Raw genomic sequence first — 16305 nt, 5'->3', positions numbered from 1 at the left:
ATTATAACTCTACCTGTCTCCGTAGCCGAATGGTGAGGCTCCGAAGTTGACCATTTTCCATGTCTTCTACAATTCATAAATTGCACTCCCCGTCTTTGATGGCCCATTACTTGGCGGGAAAATTTTTTTCGCCAAAACAAAAAAATATGGGTCTCTTAAAAACATGTCTAGTTGCTATAAAAGAAGTTTCAACAATATCTGAGATGGTGATGGTACAATTTTATATTTTTGTGCCTGAGTTGAAATGGAAGGCACCATACGACAAATAGCTATCGTTTCTAAAGAGAGCAGAAACAAAGCAAGTAAACATAAATCGAAACCTCTGCTGAGCTAATGCTCACAGAACACTGTGTTAACACTTTGATTTTGTCTTATGCCTAGAGGCATTTACAAGGTCAGTACAATATTGTCTGTTAACGTGTAAAATTGCCTGAAGGAAATTGGAACAGAATACTACACAGTTGTGCAGTGCTCACTTTAAGTCAAACAACATATATCGAAATAAGGAGTGGATTCTGGCTGTTAGCAAATACTTTTATGGGCTGTTGGAGCAACAAACTGCACATACTGATAGAAATAGATGCTACTACTAGAAATATAAGAAATTTAAATGCTTCAGCAAAGCAAAAATATGCTTCGTAGCAATTGAATCCCGACTATGAACAATTATGACCGCACCGAGATTCGTACATGGAGTCCATGACTTCGTTAGTAGTCCATGACTTCGCCGTCTGAGCAGTGACTGTTTGCATACTTTTGCTGGTATATCAATGCATTTCGGGCACAACTTAGGAACATTAACATTGAAGTGAAATAATTAGAATGATGAGATTGACAGTTTGAACTGTCCACTATTGCAACCCTAGTTGGGCATTACAACATTACGCAAACTCTATTTTATATACAACCACTATTATACATTTCATTTTCATAAACTTGCTCTTATGATAACGATAAAGTCAATGTATAGAAAATTGTTTAGTTGAGTTAAATTTGAGTTTAGCGTCCTTTTCAGCAGGAGGTTATATGAGACGTTACCTACTGATTAACATAGAATCCGAACCACATGAGATCCCGCCGGAATCGAACCAGGGCCTCCCACACTAAATGTATAGATAATTGTGTCTTATATAGCAGCTAATATCGACTTTGTTGTGGACAAACACCGTACTCGTGGATTAGCTCATTCCTCCATTTCGTTCACTTCTCATTATCACCGTCTCCTTTAGACTAACCGGCATAACTGTGGGACGTAAAACTAAAGATTTCATTCCATGTTTCTTGCTATATTTTATACTTTAAAATATCTAAACATTTGATGTAAATAAATGAGAAACCTAAGATATTGCAGATTACTGAAATTACGATTTATTCCAATTTTAAGCGTTATACATCTATATAATTGTTCAAGTTGCTTTATAAAGATGCAAATTATGAATTATTCTAAATTTTTCAATGAAATGAAATTAAATATTTACGAGTACGTTAGATGTCATATGCCTATGTCAGCTAGATAAAGGAGGCGGTGATGATGGGGAAACTGAGAAGTTTCATGGAGCAGAAAGAGAAAACGCTTCTGACGTCATGGTGAGAAGGCAGATTCCAGATTTGAGGAAGTCCACAAAACCCAAGGATGGAAGGTCTCGAGGGGGTAGATTGAGAGAGATTCAAGAGATTCAGACAGAGAGTGATTCAGAGAATTCAGAGGCGGAGAAACTTCGGAGCGCGGAGTCGTTCAGTTGTATGCTAAGATATGCTATGCAGAATGTTATGCAGAATATAACTTATACATTTACATTTACCGAGAAGACCTATGAGAACGATTAGTTTACATTGAACTCGGTGAATTTATATTCTATCGTCGTTACTGTGAATACGTAAATGAGTTCGACTCGTTGTTCGTGAAATTCACCCAGGACACCCAGGAGATTTAAGTCCATTTATCACATCAATCATCAGGGATTGTTGTAGAGGAGCCGATCATCATTCCAAGGACTATAAGGAACGTATGAGGTATGTGTTACTTTCTAAATCTGTTATCAGCGATTCAATGTTTAGAAATGCCGTATTCGATTTGGCAGGTACGAAATACTCGATATTAACATCCAACACAATACACAAAAATTTACACACGAATTGAAAATACATGATCAACTTAATGGTTAAATTTGAGTTATTATTTCGTGCAAGTTATTATCTCTCGCATAATTTATGTTTACTTCAATATTCCCGTTCATTCTAGATGGTGAACGGAAGGTAACTTTCCTGCGTTCAATTTCATCATACTTTCTTCCATCCTGGCTACATGACCTGCCCACCTGAGCTTCCTAGACTCGATGACCATAATAATATTTGGTAAACCGTATAAATTGTGAAGCTCCTCGTTATGAAGTTTCCGACATTCCCCATTCCAGTTTCTCTTGGATCCGAACAGGATCTTGTTCTCAAATACTTTCAGTTTACCTTCTTCCCTCAGAGTAAGCGAACATTTTTCGCAGCCATACAGAACAACAGGCATGATTATCGTCTTATATATAAATTCCTCGACAGAGTTCGCGACGATAAGAGATTTTGAACAGAATAATAACACGAATTCCCTGCTTTTAGTCAACATTTAATTTCCTTGTTAATATGGTTTAGTATGATAATATTGATCCTAGATATTTGAATGTATCCACTTTATCAGAAGTATTTTTCGATATTTTAACGCACCCACAATTTGTCGTATTACAATCCCGACGGACTTCCATGTATTCAGTTTTCTCTGCGTTTACTTCTAAACCCTTGTCACTGCAAGCATTTAATAAGACTTCTGCATTTCTTTCTATATATTCTCCTATCATACCTTATTAGATTTACATCATTAGCATACGTCATAACCTAGGGAATACCATTCAACTCTAGGCCCTGGTTGCTATCTTTGGTTTTCCTTCTATCGTACTCCAGGACAAAGTTGTATAATAATGACGAAATGTATCTCCTTGTTTCAGGCCATCCTCGACGTGAAAGCTGGTGAGCAAAAATTCTCCTACTTTGGAATTCATTTAAACATATATTAATTAGTCTAATTAGCTTTTTCGGTATTTCAAATCCTGCAAGAATGTTGTACAATGTTTCTCTCCTAATCGAGTCGTAAGCCTTTCTAAAATCAATAAATATTTGATGTACATGGTATTGTATTCCAACTTCCTTTCGAGTATTTGCCGAATGGTAAATATTTGGTCGATAGCTGGTCGATTTCGTCTAAATCTGCTCTGATAATCTCCAATAATTTCATCTGCGTATGGGGTCAATCTTGCTAATAGAATACTTGAAAGGATTTTATAGGACAGAAGAGAGATCCCTCGATTATAGTCAGTTTTGTCACCTTTCTTGCAAATTGGAACAATGAATGATTCATTCCACTATTGTGGCAATTCTTCCTTGTTCCAGATAAGGAAAATGAGTTTGTGTATCTTTTTCCACAATTTTTCACCTCCAGCTAAAATAACTCAGTCGGAATTTCATCTACACCCGGAGATTTGTGTTTCTTTATTATTATTATTATTTTATAGCGATTTCTACTTCTATTCGGTTAGGTTCTGGAATATAGGGTTTTGCTGTGTACATTTCACTTTCTTCACGCACATTCATTTTTGACTGCGTGTTAAGTGAATCGTCAATGAAATCTTTTCAACTATTTAAGATGCTATCTGTGTCAGTGAGAACTGTTCGTCAGCTTCCTTTAATATATAAGCAGGTTGATAGCCTTTCTTAAATTCGTTGATCCCTTATATCTGTCCCAAATGTTTTTACTTTACTATTATCCTCAAGTTCCTTAATTTTAACTTTCAAAAAGTCGCGTTTCTTCGTTCTAAAAATTTTTGAAGTTTCCCGCCTGATGTCTACGAAATTTTGTCATTATTTCATTCGGATTTTGTAGCCAACGTAATTTTGCCTGTTTTCTCTTCTCTGCCAGTTTAATGCATTCATGGTCGAACCATTGCTTTTCTTCTACGTATTTCCGCGTGTTGTAATTTTTCCTTTGCTGAAATTTTAATATTATCTCTAATCTCAATTCAAATATCCTCAATACTAATGCACTCTGAATCTTCTGAAAACCGAGAATCTATTCGAAACTTCAATTTGGTATTCCTGTCTTATCTGGCTCTCATCTAATTTCTTTAAATTAAATCACTCCGTTTTCAGACATTGAGTATTTCCTTTACTCAATGATAATCTCTCTCTTATTATCGCTGCTACCAGGTAGTGATCAGAGCTACAATCAGCCCCTCTAAACGACCGAACATCAATTATGCTACATTGCCTTCTTCTATCTATTAAAACGTGATCAATTTGATTATGTATTTTTCCGTCTGGTGAGGTCCAAGTGTAATTATGAACGTCACGATGTGGAAATTTTGTACTCTTCACGATAAGGTTTTTAGATGTTGCAAAGTTCACGACTCTAACACCGTTGTCATTTGTTTCCTTATGGAGACTTTAGTTTCCTATAATCGGTTTGAAAATATCCTCTCGTCCTACCTTCGCATTGAAATCCCCTAATAGAATTTTCATATGGTATCGCGGGAGTTGATCAATTATCCGTTCCAGTTCTTCGTAAAAACTGTCTTTTATATCGTCGTCCTTTTCTTCTGTTGGGGCATGTTGTGTTGTGCGAAAAGTGTAGCAGACTGCACCATGCTGATCAAGATACAACAATGTTATTACTCAGAACATACAAGACAAGAATTGTCACGGTAGCTTCGCCATGAAGCATTCACCTCTGATGGGTGAGGTAGTCGTTCGATTTCGGTTAGTGCCATATGAGCTTAGTGGTGAACAAATGTCAAGTATGTATGTTTTCTCGGAGTTGTTTCATATCTATCACTTTCTTAAGTGTATCCTATCCTATTTCGCTGCTGTTAATTGTGTGAGGCTCCTCGAGTCTGAACTTTTTTTTCATTGTGAAATATTGAAATTTGTTTTACCAGCTTGAATACATGAATATAAAGTGCTCATAGGTACGTCGAAGACTAAGACACTAATGTCAAGTAATGTTTACACGAGAAGCAAAGTTCGATGTGACTGCACTAGAGGGAACTGACTGGAGGGAGAGGTTAAGTGCCCCAGACGGCACGTTTAGAAGGCAGGAGACAACTGAAAGTAAAAGCTCCTACGAAGTAAAATTGCAAATTGTATTGAAATAGGCATTCCTAAACATGTTCAAGATGTCAATACGTACGCACTAAGACTTTTTAAAAAATGTTATTCCATACAACTTACCTTACTCTTTAAAACCGTGAGTCAAGTCTGATAGGCCGGTCTACTGCGGTACTGGAGTTAGTAATAGCTAGACATCGAATATTTATGCACTTAAAATTCATGAAATATGCATACAACTATGCTGTTAAATGTGTTAAAATATGCACTTAATATGCGCTAACAATGCAATAAAGGAGAGTATTTTCAAACATGCAGCAAAGCTGCGGCAGAATTTTGTAGGTGAAATATAACATTGAAAGTGTGCTTTACCTTTCAGGGACCCCTCTTCAGAATTTTTTTGAACAGTTACAGTTTGCATACTCCTAACATGATCTCTAGTTTTTCTTCACAATTGCATTTTAAAGTGCATTTACTTTACACGAAATAATAGGAGCCTTACTTTTCTACACGCTTTCACTGTATATAAAAAAGGTTCTGTTTCTAAGAATTTAGTCCTTTCCGTAATTCTTTTTACATCACAAGATTATTCTCTTCATTTTTTGGTGTCTGTGGCACTTGTAACAACAAAATAACTTGTTAACATCAATAAATATTACTCTACAATATTTATACACAGTCGGGGGTTCTGGCAATAACATCAGTCATTATTTTTTCCATAGAGCTCCCAAATTTACCAGGAACTGACTAGATCTCATGCTAAACTTCAACTAGAGCTCAGTAATCACTGAAAAGCATTCCTCCCGTCTCTTGTTTCTGAATTGATGTGGAGACGATATTACAATGTCTATCATTATGAGGTTTCTCTTAACGTCTTGGCAATTTTATGCGTATTTGCTCTGCTGAACGGTTGCTATCATTATTGACCCTCTATAAACAAGGCATTCTTCCACCTTCTCATTCAAAAACCCGTTCTGCTGCATAGACATTAAATGTATTGAAAACACAAACTAAAACTGGATTTATTCCATGCTACAAGCGTACATCTCAAATAAAAACTTATAGAATATATTTAATACGCCCTTAAATATTAATATATGCTCTAACCTTTGAAATATACATTTATATACACTATAAAACTTCAAATTCGAGCTTTACTACTCCTTTGTTAGAAACTCCTACCAAGTTTAACAAAGATGCGTATAAGCAAACAAAATATGCATTTGTATAAAAAACCGATATCTAGTAATAGCACACGCCAATTATAATAGTATAGACGGTCATAAGGCAGGTTTAAAATGGCGGTATACACTGGTCGGAATGAGGAGAAAATGTGGCGAAACTATTTGCAGATGTATTGAAAGCGTGGTTTTGTCGATATAGTAGTTTTTGAAGGCACGTTAGACTATTTTCGATTATTCTGCTGTAATGTGAACAAGAATTTACCGCTTATTGTCAGTGTTGCGGGTTGCCTATGTAGGTGGTGAAAAAGTCGATTTAAAAATCAGGTTTACAAATACCATCTTCGGTCGTTATGGAAAAAAAAACATAATTTAGAACTTGTGGTAGTGTTATTCTTATTAAAATTGCAGAGAAGATTTCATTATAAACAAGATAAACATGTGTTTGGACAGTAACGAAAAACTACATATAAAAGGAACAATGAAGTTAACTAAAAGTCAACCCATGTAAGAAATAGTTACAGAAACGAAACAATCTCGCAAGACGCATATTTGAAAACAAAACAGTGGGAGTTGCCCAATCAAGTACAATAAAAATCACAAAATTCGATTGTGAAATTAATCACTTTCAAAAGTCTCTGGTGCCCAAACATGAGATTTAAAGGATGTAGCATTTCGTTCGGCATATTGTTATGATTTGGGACATACTAGGTCTGAGCGATGAAATTATCGGGTCAGACGATGACAAAAATGTGCAGCAAGTCTAGGCTTATATCTTCCCTAAACTTTTCCTGGCACCATTTCTCATAATACTTGCGGAAGCATGTTTCGAGCTTTCTGAGCATCCTCACTTAGCTTCTCTATTGCGAGAGAAACTACCGGCATAGTAAATGACCCAGCGATTTACTATGTGTGCAAAAACTTATCTAGGTGGCAAGACGACATGATACAACGGGACTGGCAGTTAGTCTTGTGAACATTGAATTTGCGCCCAGATTCATTGAAGCTCATTTCGTTTGTCAGGAAGCCTGTAGTAGCAGTTAATTCTAACAAAAATCATTAATTGAAAGACCATAGTAAATATTAAAATGAAAATGAAACCTTGCGCTTGCTAGGAAAATTTTAAATGTCTACGTAGCATAACATAAGTCTTTATAGGGCAGTCGCGTCAAATTCCGTAACGAGTGAGTTAGAGAGATACAGGATGGACCTAGTAGGAGTTCAGGAAGTTAGGAGGGAAGGAAATGGAACTTTGACGTCCGGAAAGTCTATGTTCTTTTACGGGGAAGGAAATTCCGCGAACTCTGTCGAGGAATTTATATATAAGACGATAATCATGCCTGTTGTTCTGTATGGTTGCGAAAAATGTTCGCTTACTCTGAGGGAAAAAGGTAAACTGAAAGTATTTGAGAACAAGATCCTCTTCGGATCCAAGAGAAACTGGAATGGGGAATGTCGGAAACTTCATAACGAGGAGCTTCACAATTTATACGGTTTAACAAATATTTTTATGGTCATCAAGTCTAGGAGGCTTAGGTGGGCAGGTCATGTAGCCAGGATGGAAGAAAGTAGGAATACTTTTAATGTCTTAACTGGAAAACCAATCGGGAAACGATCATTAGGTAAACCTAGGCATAGATGGGAGGACAATATTAAGATGGATCTCGCAGAAATAGGAATACAAAGTAGAAATTGGATCCAGTTGGCTAAGGATAGAAGTTAGTGGAGAACTTCTGTGAACGCGGCATTGAGCCTTCGGGTTTCATAGGCCATAGAGTTAGTTGATTTTGAATACAATGTACAAATGCCCTCAGTACCCATACGAAGTGCCTCAGAGGCATGCCATTGGCTTTGAAGGATTGCTATTGTTGTAGTCAACACTACCAACTTTAACATGTCATAACTATCAACATACTTAAAAGTAACAGTTCCGTTATATTACAACACACGGAAAGCATTTGTTACAAGGACGGCCAATTATCCACTTTCGACAGTTTTTTTTTTTTTTTTTTTTTTAAATGAACGAGTGATGCCAGGATGAAAAACGGATCTGTTCTATGTAGAGTTGACATTCCCCTACTAAAAGGTTATAGACGTTCGTTCCAGTGATAGAGTTCATTTTTGGGATTTTGTCCAATTTGTTTTATTATTATTATTATTTCGCCCGCTTGACCTTCCTAACCTTTACTAATCGTTCCTAAGTCCGAACACACTTATTATATTAGATATGATAATATAAGTGTAGAAGAACTTGGAATATTACAATTACGACCATATTTACTATTACTGATTCGAGTCTAGTAATAGCGATGCCATGACAGGTTCCACAGACAATAACAAAAGCGTTATGAAAGACAATATTTTGGCCGTCGCGTCGACCAGTCGTGCAGTTTGGCTAAAATGAACGATGGAGATGGTTGTGTAAGGGACAAGGAACTTTGCTTCTTAGTTGACCTATGAAAAGTAATTAAATCATGGTATAATTCGTGAGAGTAACTTTATTTGGTGTTTAGTGCTCAGCAACTTGCTTTTTTATCTCTGTGTTTCTGCCCGACGAATTAGCCAAGTAGTTAAGACGGTCGACTTCTAACTGAGTAATTTATGTTCAAATCTCACTGCAGCTAATTATTTTTCTCCCACTACCGAAATCAATACCGTGCGTTGTATTGATTTAACGCAAAAAGTGTAAGTCACACTGGGTCACCACATTGTGTTGAATCAACACAGCTATTTTTTTTAATGTGCAAGACATGCACTGTAAAGCTAAGGATAAGGACACATACAAAAGCCATCCAGGGCAGGGGTTCGAGTTCAGAAATATGTGAAGAAATTTTATTTCTTCAGTCCCAATTAAATGAGGTTTAAGACATCTTAACTATTGACAATAAAATATAATGGAACCTAAAGTTATATTTCAACTATAAATGTCGGACTCAAATTACCGTAGAAAATCATGTAGCGTATACTAGATACACGCGAAGAATTAAACATGAAGAAATAATTTAATAAAAACAAGCTGATAATGCTATCATACTTAATTTATTTTTAATAAAACGCACACACACGGCAAGAGTAAGGGTTTTAATGTTCTAACATCTTAATGTGTCATCCGAGAAAGATAATGTTAGAACATCGAAACCGCTACGTTTGCTCTGTGTTTATTATTATTATTATTATTATTATTATTATTATTATTATTATTATTATTATTATTATTATTATTATTATTTAAAAACTATGTTTGCATTTTCGAGTCACGAGACGAGACAAGTACTCTGTCTCGTTCCAATTGTTCTGTCTCGTCCTGCGTCTCATTAAGTGGCACAGTAACTAGCAGGGAGTAATCTACACCCCCCAACACCCCCCTAACACTCCTCCAAATTTCGTTACACACACCCCTGGATGGAAAAGGAATACTCCCCCAAATCCAATTGTATCAATCAGTATCATATAGGTTATTTACTACATCAAGTTAAAAATGGTTAGCATTTAGAAAAGAAGGCAATATTCTTATTTATTTCACTTCAAAATACGAAACGACCTCGTTCTCATTTACGGCTTCGAGAACCACATGACCTCATTGTTTCGGACGGTGTTTCGATCGAAACAATTGACAAAACAGACCCGCTCATACATACCCTCCTGGGCTCCGCGGTCGTTTCTGACAGAAAAGATTGATGGACAGATGCAGATGACAAATTGGCGACGTCTTGAGCGGTCATTCACCTACCTCCTCCTACTCTACAAATGGTGTATCAACGGACGAAAGTTAGAAGGGTGTAGTCAAAATGTTTTTAGAAATCGATCGAAGTAAGAATTACATATATTTAGATTGAGTTTAGAGTTATGTAGGAATGCATTTGTCGCTAGCTTAATTTTTTGTAAAGTATATTTTTATTCACGTAAATTCATTGAAGGATTATTAAAATTAGGCTTATTAAGAAAAAGACAAAACAGAAAGATACAAAATATTTGTAAATTGAAAAACTGAATTTCTGAAAAACGATTAAATGAATGAATAATTTTCTTATGAAAGATATTCAGAGCCAATAACGTAGCCAGGAAGGGGCAGGAGCGAAGATTAAGAGATCAAATAATATTACAATCATTAACGTTAACAACAGGGTTAGAATATTAAAATAATGAAATTGCAACTATGTACAGTATTAATTACTAAACGAATGTGATTTCAGCATGGGACGAGGGAACTTTTTCCCAATTAATATTTCAAAAATAAAATCACCCACTAAAACTTGCTGGGAGTGAATAAATTGAAATAATGGCAGAATTTTGCAAAATGATTACAATAATTCGTATGTAATCAATTCATATGTAATTACTGGGTAAAATAGTGGTGGCACGTCCATAAAAGGACAAACTTTCTTATACTTCCATGCCATATGTATGTGTAGTGTGGTGTAGTGTGGTGTTATGAGAGAGAACCCTTCCTTTTAGGGACACCTCTCATTTACGAACAAATAATCGTGTTCTACTGATGTCCATTTTGAGAGGTTTCACTGTATTACTTAGTTTAATAATAATAAATGCTTAAATGTGTGAACTTCCTTTATTGAACCTACCACTACGAAGAGCTGATATTATTATTATTATTATTATTATTATTAGTAGTAGTAGTAGTAGTAGTAGTAGTGGTAGTAGTAGTAGTAATAATAGTAGTAGTAGTAGTATTGCAATAGTTGCACAACAAAATATACTGTTTCCTTTGAGTTTGTTTAAAAATATATATCACTATTATGAGAGCACCCTCCTATTATTTTGAACACCCCCCTCCCAAGTAAAAATTTCTGGCGTACTTACTGGTAACTAGCATGCCACATTTGGTCAAGATCGCATGAATTTCATCAATCGATTTCACTGAAATCTTTTACAGTTTCACTTAGTTCAAGCCAAGGACCTTTTTTCATTTCAGTAAGTCTAAACCTGGATCTGGTGATCAATAACTTGAGAATAAATGATCTGTATACCATAATATTTCATGTACGACTAAGCTATACTTGCTTTACTACCATCCCAATTTTTTTAAAGATCGGGTTAGTATTGTCTATAGCATACCATAAGTTTCACCAAATCAAATCAAACTAAATCAAACAAAGATTCATAATTTGGTTAAATATCTTGATATTTTTAAACACGTCGGTCTGCAGTGAACTCCATATTTGGATATTTTATACCTTTTTGTGGGTAGATTGTCAAAGGTTAAGCGCATATTCAAAACTTTCTTTCTTTAGTCTTTATCTCCTTTGCATATTGTAAACTTTATCTGTATGGCACAATAAAATATCTCACGTTTAGCAATTTTCTAATAAATTAGGGTAAAATTAAATACACCCATCTATGTCTTACATCTAAGTATCTACTAAATTCTGTAAACAAAACTAATTCAGACTCGGTAGTAAACGAAATACAATTAATTTTCCTGAGTCAAACAATTCAATCCACACCTATAATTAATTCCTTGGAAAACAATTAATACTAGGCACAGATACAACATGAATAAATCAAGACAACGTAATTTGAAAAGGTATTTGTATATAAAACGAGGAGCTGACTACTTTAAGCAGGTTTGCAGAAAGGGGGTTAGAATCTTTTTGTATACATATTTTTGAATAGATTAATTTTTATTTTATACCTTAGACTGAATGTTAGAGAAAAAGCCTTTGGTTGCTTAAAACAATTATGTTTTCTTACAATTCATTGTACAGCCTATCATGTACTTACGAAGCTGAATAGAAACTTTCAACTGATCCCTTGCTTTCCATTTAAACGCTGTAATTAATATACCCTTAGCACGTTCCTCACTATACTGGTTAGTTTTAACAACGCCAACGAAATCTTCAAAGAATGTGGTTATAGAGTCTTTTCTGACCTGAAGTTTGGTAATTTGTGTTGTTTTCCGTATATTTGAATTACTGTTCTTTTAGTGTTTGAGTAATAAGGTTAGAATTTCCTCCACTTTGCGATGGTTCGTTACTATTATTACTAGAATTTTCCAGACTTTATGAATTTTCACCTCTATTTAATTATGTTTGTCTACTCATATTTTCTAAATTCGAATCTGAATATAATCTAGAAGATCTTTTCTTTCTCTTTTTCTTCTTCATTCACCTGAACCTTTGAGTTTGCTGTTGAGCTAACAATGCAATCGTGTCAAGCAACGAATTTAGTTCACCACACATAAGAACGACTTCAGCACATTTCCAAGTTAACGACCTTACGTTTCTTATATGAGTGAAATAACAAGCTAAGACGATTCTCCATTAAAAAACCTGAGCTCACCAAGCCAATATCCGTATCCGAGAAAGATCGTTTGTTTCCCGTATCGTTTATGAAAATATTTTTAAAATCCTGCTCTCACCTGTTGAAGTTCTAACTGAATTACGATTCTATAAAATTCTTAAACGTACTGTTACATATTATATTTAAATTTGTTTAGTAAGACTATCCATGACTTTGGATTGATTATTTTAACAAAAGGAACACTGACCAAAGCTTAAAACACACTTTATTTTAAATTATAACTTGTAACGGTTTCGGATATCTAACATATCCTTCTTCAGACACTTTCGAAAATAAATAAAAAAAAAATGATCGAGTCTGAAGAAGGATATGTTAGATATCCGAAACCATTACAAGTTATAATTTAAAATAAAGTGTGTTTTAAGCTTTGGTCAGTGTTTCTTTTATTAAATTTGTTACTTATTAAATTAATTTTAGATCTAGTCTTTATTTAAGGATGATTTTCTCAGAAAAAGTAACAATTCATATTATTGTGTACAAGATTTAGTATGCGAGGTTACGGGGTTGCCCTGGAAGTCTAAAATGCTCGTACAGGCTTTTGCTATAAAGGAAAAGGATCAGCTTTATGACTAAACCATAGACTTGAGTTTCTTCTTTCATAAAAATACAGCCTTTTGGAACCAAATCTTTATCAATAAGAGATAAAGATGATTCCGAATCTGTTATAGAACTTACTTTCTTCATACAGTATTGCAATACGCCACACAAACCCTTACAATATTCATTCCTCTTTCTTTTCATCAGATTTGACAGAATTACGAGTATTCTCATTTTTAGTCAAATTTCTTATTAACATTGCTTTTTCTTTGTATTTTATTTTTTTCCGAATCAACACTAGAATCACTATCTGTCTCCTCAGGGGACTTGCTAGATGACAAAGTTGTATCAGTCTCTGAACTACTCCTACTAGACGAAACTAATTTTTTTCTTCTTTTTTGGTCATACGCTTTAATATTGTTAGTATACAGAAGACGTTACCTTCCGATTTACCTCCTGTTTCTTCCTACCATTCATTTTATCCTACTGTTTCTAATTGAAAGAGAAAATCTATAAAAGTTTTTACATTAGTAAATTACCTCTTTCACAATCTATCAATGCAGTAAAGTCTAAGACATTCGTTATTATGTCTATAATTTACTTTTCTGTAAGAGTGGGACACCATTTGTTAATTAACGCCAACCTTGAGTATATTTGACATTAGCGGATACTTACGTCTGAAACACTAATTTACAAACTGTGTTAACAAATTGTGTTTTTAACTAGTTTTCTATAGCGATGAGGTACCACGCGTTATCATACATGAACATTCATTCATTCAAAATGCAGCTTACGTCAGCAGTACGAAGTGTTTATTCGGGAAGGACGTGCAAGTGACCTTGCAAAGGTTCTGTGTGTATGTGTTATATATATATATATATATATATATATATATATATATATATATATATATATATATATATATATCTTCTCTTCACATGTTATAATCCAATGTTATATTCTATAAATAAAACTTTTGTTGTTCCAAATGACTTTGCAAGAAAAGAAACTAAACCAACAATGATATCTATAACTATAACGATATCCAAGTTGTTAACTGTATATTTATAGGTAAAAAAAACAAAAGACAGTGTTATTTTTAATTATTGCCATTTTCAAATTGTTTACAGTTCTTTGTGTCACACAGGTGGGAACTACCAGTGTGTTTGTATATTAATGGCTATGCCTTTTGTTTCATTCTAAGGGCTTATTTTCTTCCTCGCCATAGGTAATGTCGAATTTAAGGCGGAGAGCATAATAGTTTCATTTTTAATAAAATATTAATTTGGATTTTAACAACACCAGACCTCTTGTTTTTGGAGCTATTCACTTATAAGAGAACATTATCTTAAATAAAGAGATATCAGAAATTTCAAATCACAAACTTATAAACAAAGGTTTCATCTTTAACTGTGTTAAAGCATCACCAATCAGAATCACTATTAATTTCTACGGTTGTTTTTCCAACTTTTCCAAGAATACATTAGTCACTACATTAATCTCATACACTTGACAAGTAAAATAAAATAGAAAAAGATTGTTAGGTACAAAGGATTGTCATGAGATATGTACAAAAGATTCTAACCTTCATTTTCTATGTAAGCACCTTTTTATCTTAGGTTGTCCTGGTTTATTCATGTTAATTCTGGTTGGTTTTATTTCTTCTCCAAGGAATTAATTGTAGATGTGAATTGAATTGTCTGATTCAGGAAAATTAATTGTTGTATTCCATTTAATATTGAGTGTGAATTAGGTTATTTACAGGAAATTAGTGGATACTTAGATTAAGGCACAAATAGATATATTTAATTTACAGGGTGTCCGAGAAGTTCTTCCCTGATTACAGAAATTGATAACTCAGGCTAGAAATAAGATAGAAATATGAAACTGGTGTTGAATTGTTTACAAACTATAAAAGTTTTTGTCTGTGTTAGGTTTGTTCTGTTTTACCAAGTCTCAATTGTGTTTGTTTTAGGTTTGTAGTATGAAGCCATGCCAACCAACCAGGAGAAGGCACAGTGTGTCCTGTGGTACCATGAGACACGATCACCAACCACGGTGCAGAGACAGTTCCAGACAACATTTGGGAGGACTCCACCTGATGTCAAGAGCATTAAAGGCTGGTATGAGAAGTTCAAGAACACAGAGTCGGTTGCTGACCTTCCGAGGTCTGGTCGACCAAGAACCTCAGCAGACACGGTGGAGGCTGTGCGGCAGTCTTTTCTGAGAAGTCTTAAGAAGTCGGTGCGCAGGGCCTCACGTGAATTACAGATGCCAAAAAGCTCTATCCATGACATTTTACACAAACGTTTATTGTTTCGTGCTTACAAAGTGCAACTCGTTCAGGCCTTGTTGCCCGACGACGGTACACGCCGATATGACTTTGCGGTCGAAATGCTATCACGTATTGCGGACGATAATTTTTATCTCAGACGAATTGCCTTTTCCGACGAAGCGACATTCTTTGTCAGTGGAGTAGTGAATCGCCATAATGTACGCATTTGGGGTTCAGAACCCCCCAGGGAGGTCAGGGAGTTCACCAGAGGCAGTCCAAAGGTGAATGTTTGGTGCGCGTTATTGCACGATCGAATTATCGGGCCATTCCTCTTCGCTGAGGATACCATCACATCTGCAGTGAACCTGGATATGTTGCAGCTGTATGCTGTTCCTCAGCTGCTTCAGTATCGCCCCGATGTCGTTTTTCAGCAAGACGGTGCACCACCTCATTGGGGTTTGGACGTCCGTGCCTATCTCGATAGGACATTTCCTGGGCGATGGATTGGTCGTGATGGACCAACAGCTTGGCCTCCACGCTCTCTTGACATAACCCCATTAGTCTTCTTTTTATGGGGTTATGTCAAGGATGAGGTCTACCGAACACGTGTACCAGATCTTGAAACCCTGCAGCAACGAATAACCACAGTCGTTGCATCGATCCCTCCAGTGATGTTGGCTAATGTGTGGATGGAAATTGAATATCGCCTAGATGTGCTACGTGCTACCAAGGGTGCTCATGTGGAAGTGTACTGATGTGACCAAAACTTTTATAGTTTGTAAACAATTCAACACCAGTTTCATATTTCTATCTTATTTCTAGCCTGGGTTATCAATTTCTGTAATCAGGGAA

Source organism: Thermobia domestica, chromosome 14, assembly GCF_964235325.1.
Source record: "Thermobia domestica chromosome 14, izTheDome1.hap1.1, whole genome shotgun sequence".
Lineage (NCBI taxonomy): Eukaryota > Metazoa > Arthropoda > Insecta > Zygentoma > Lepismatidae > Thermobia > Thermobia domestica.
Note: the sequence above shows the minus strand (reverse complement) of the source record.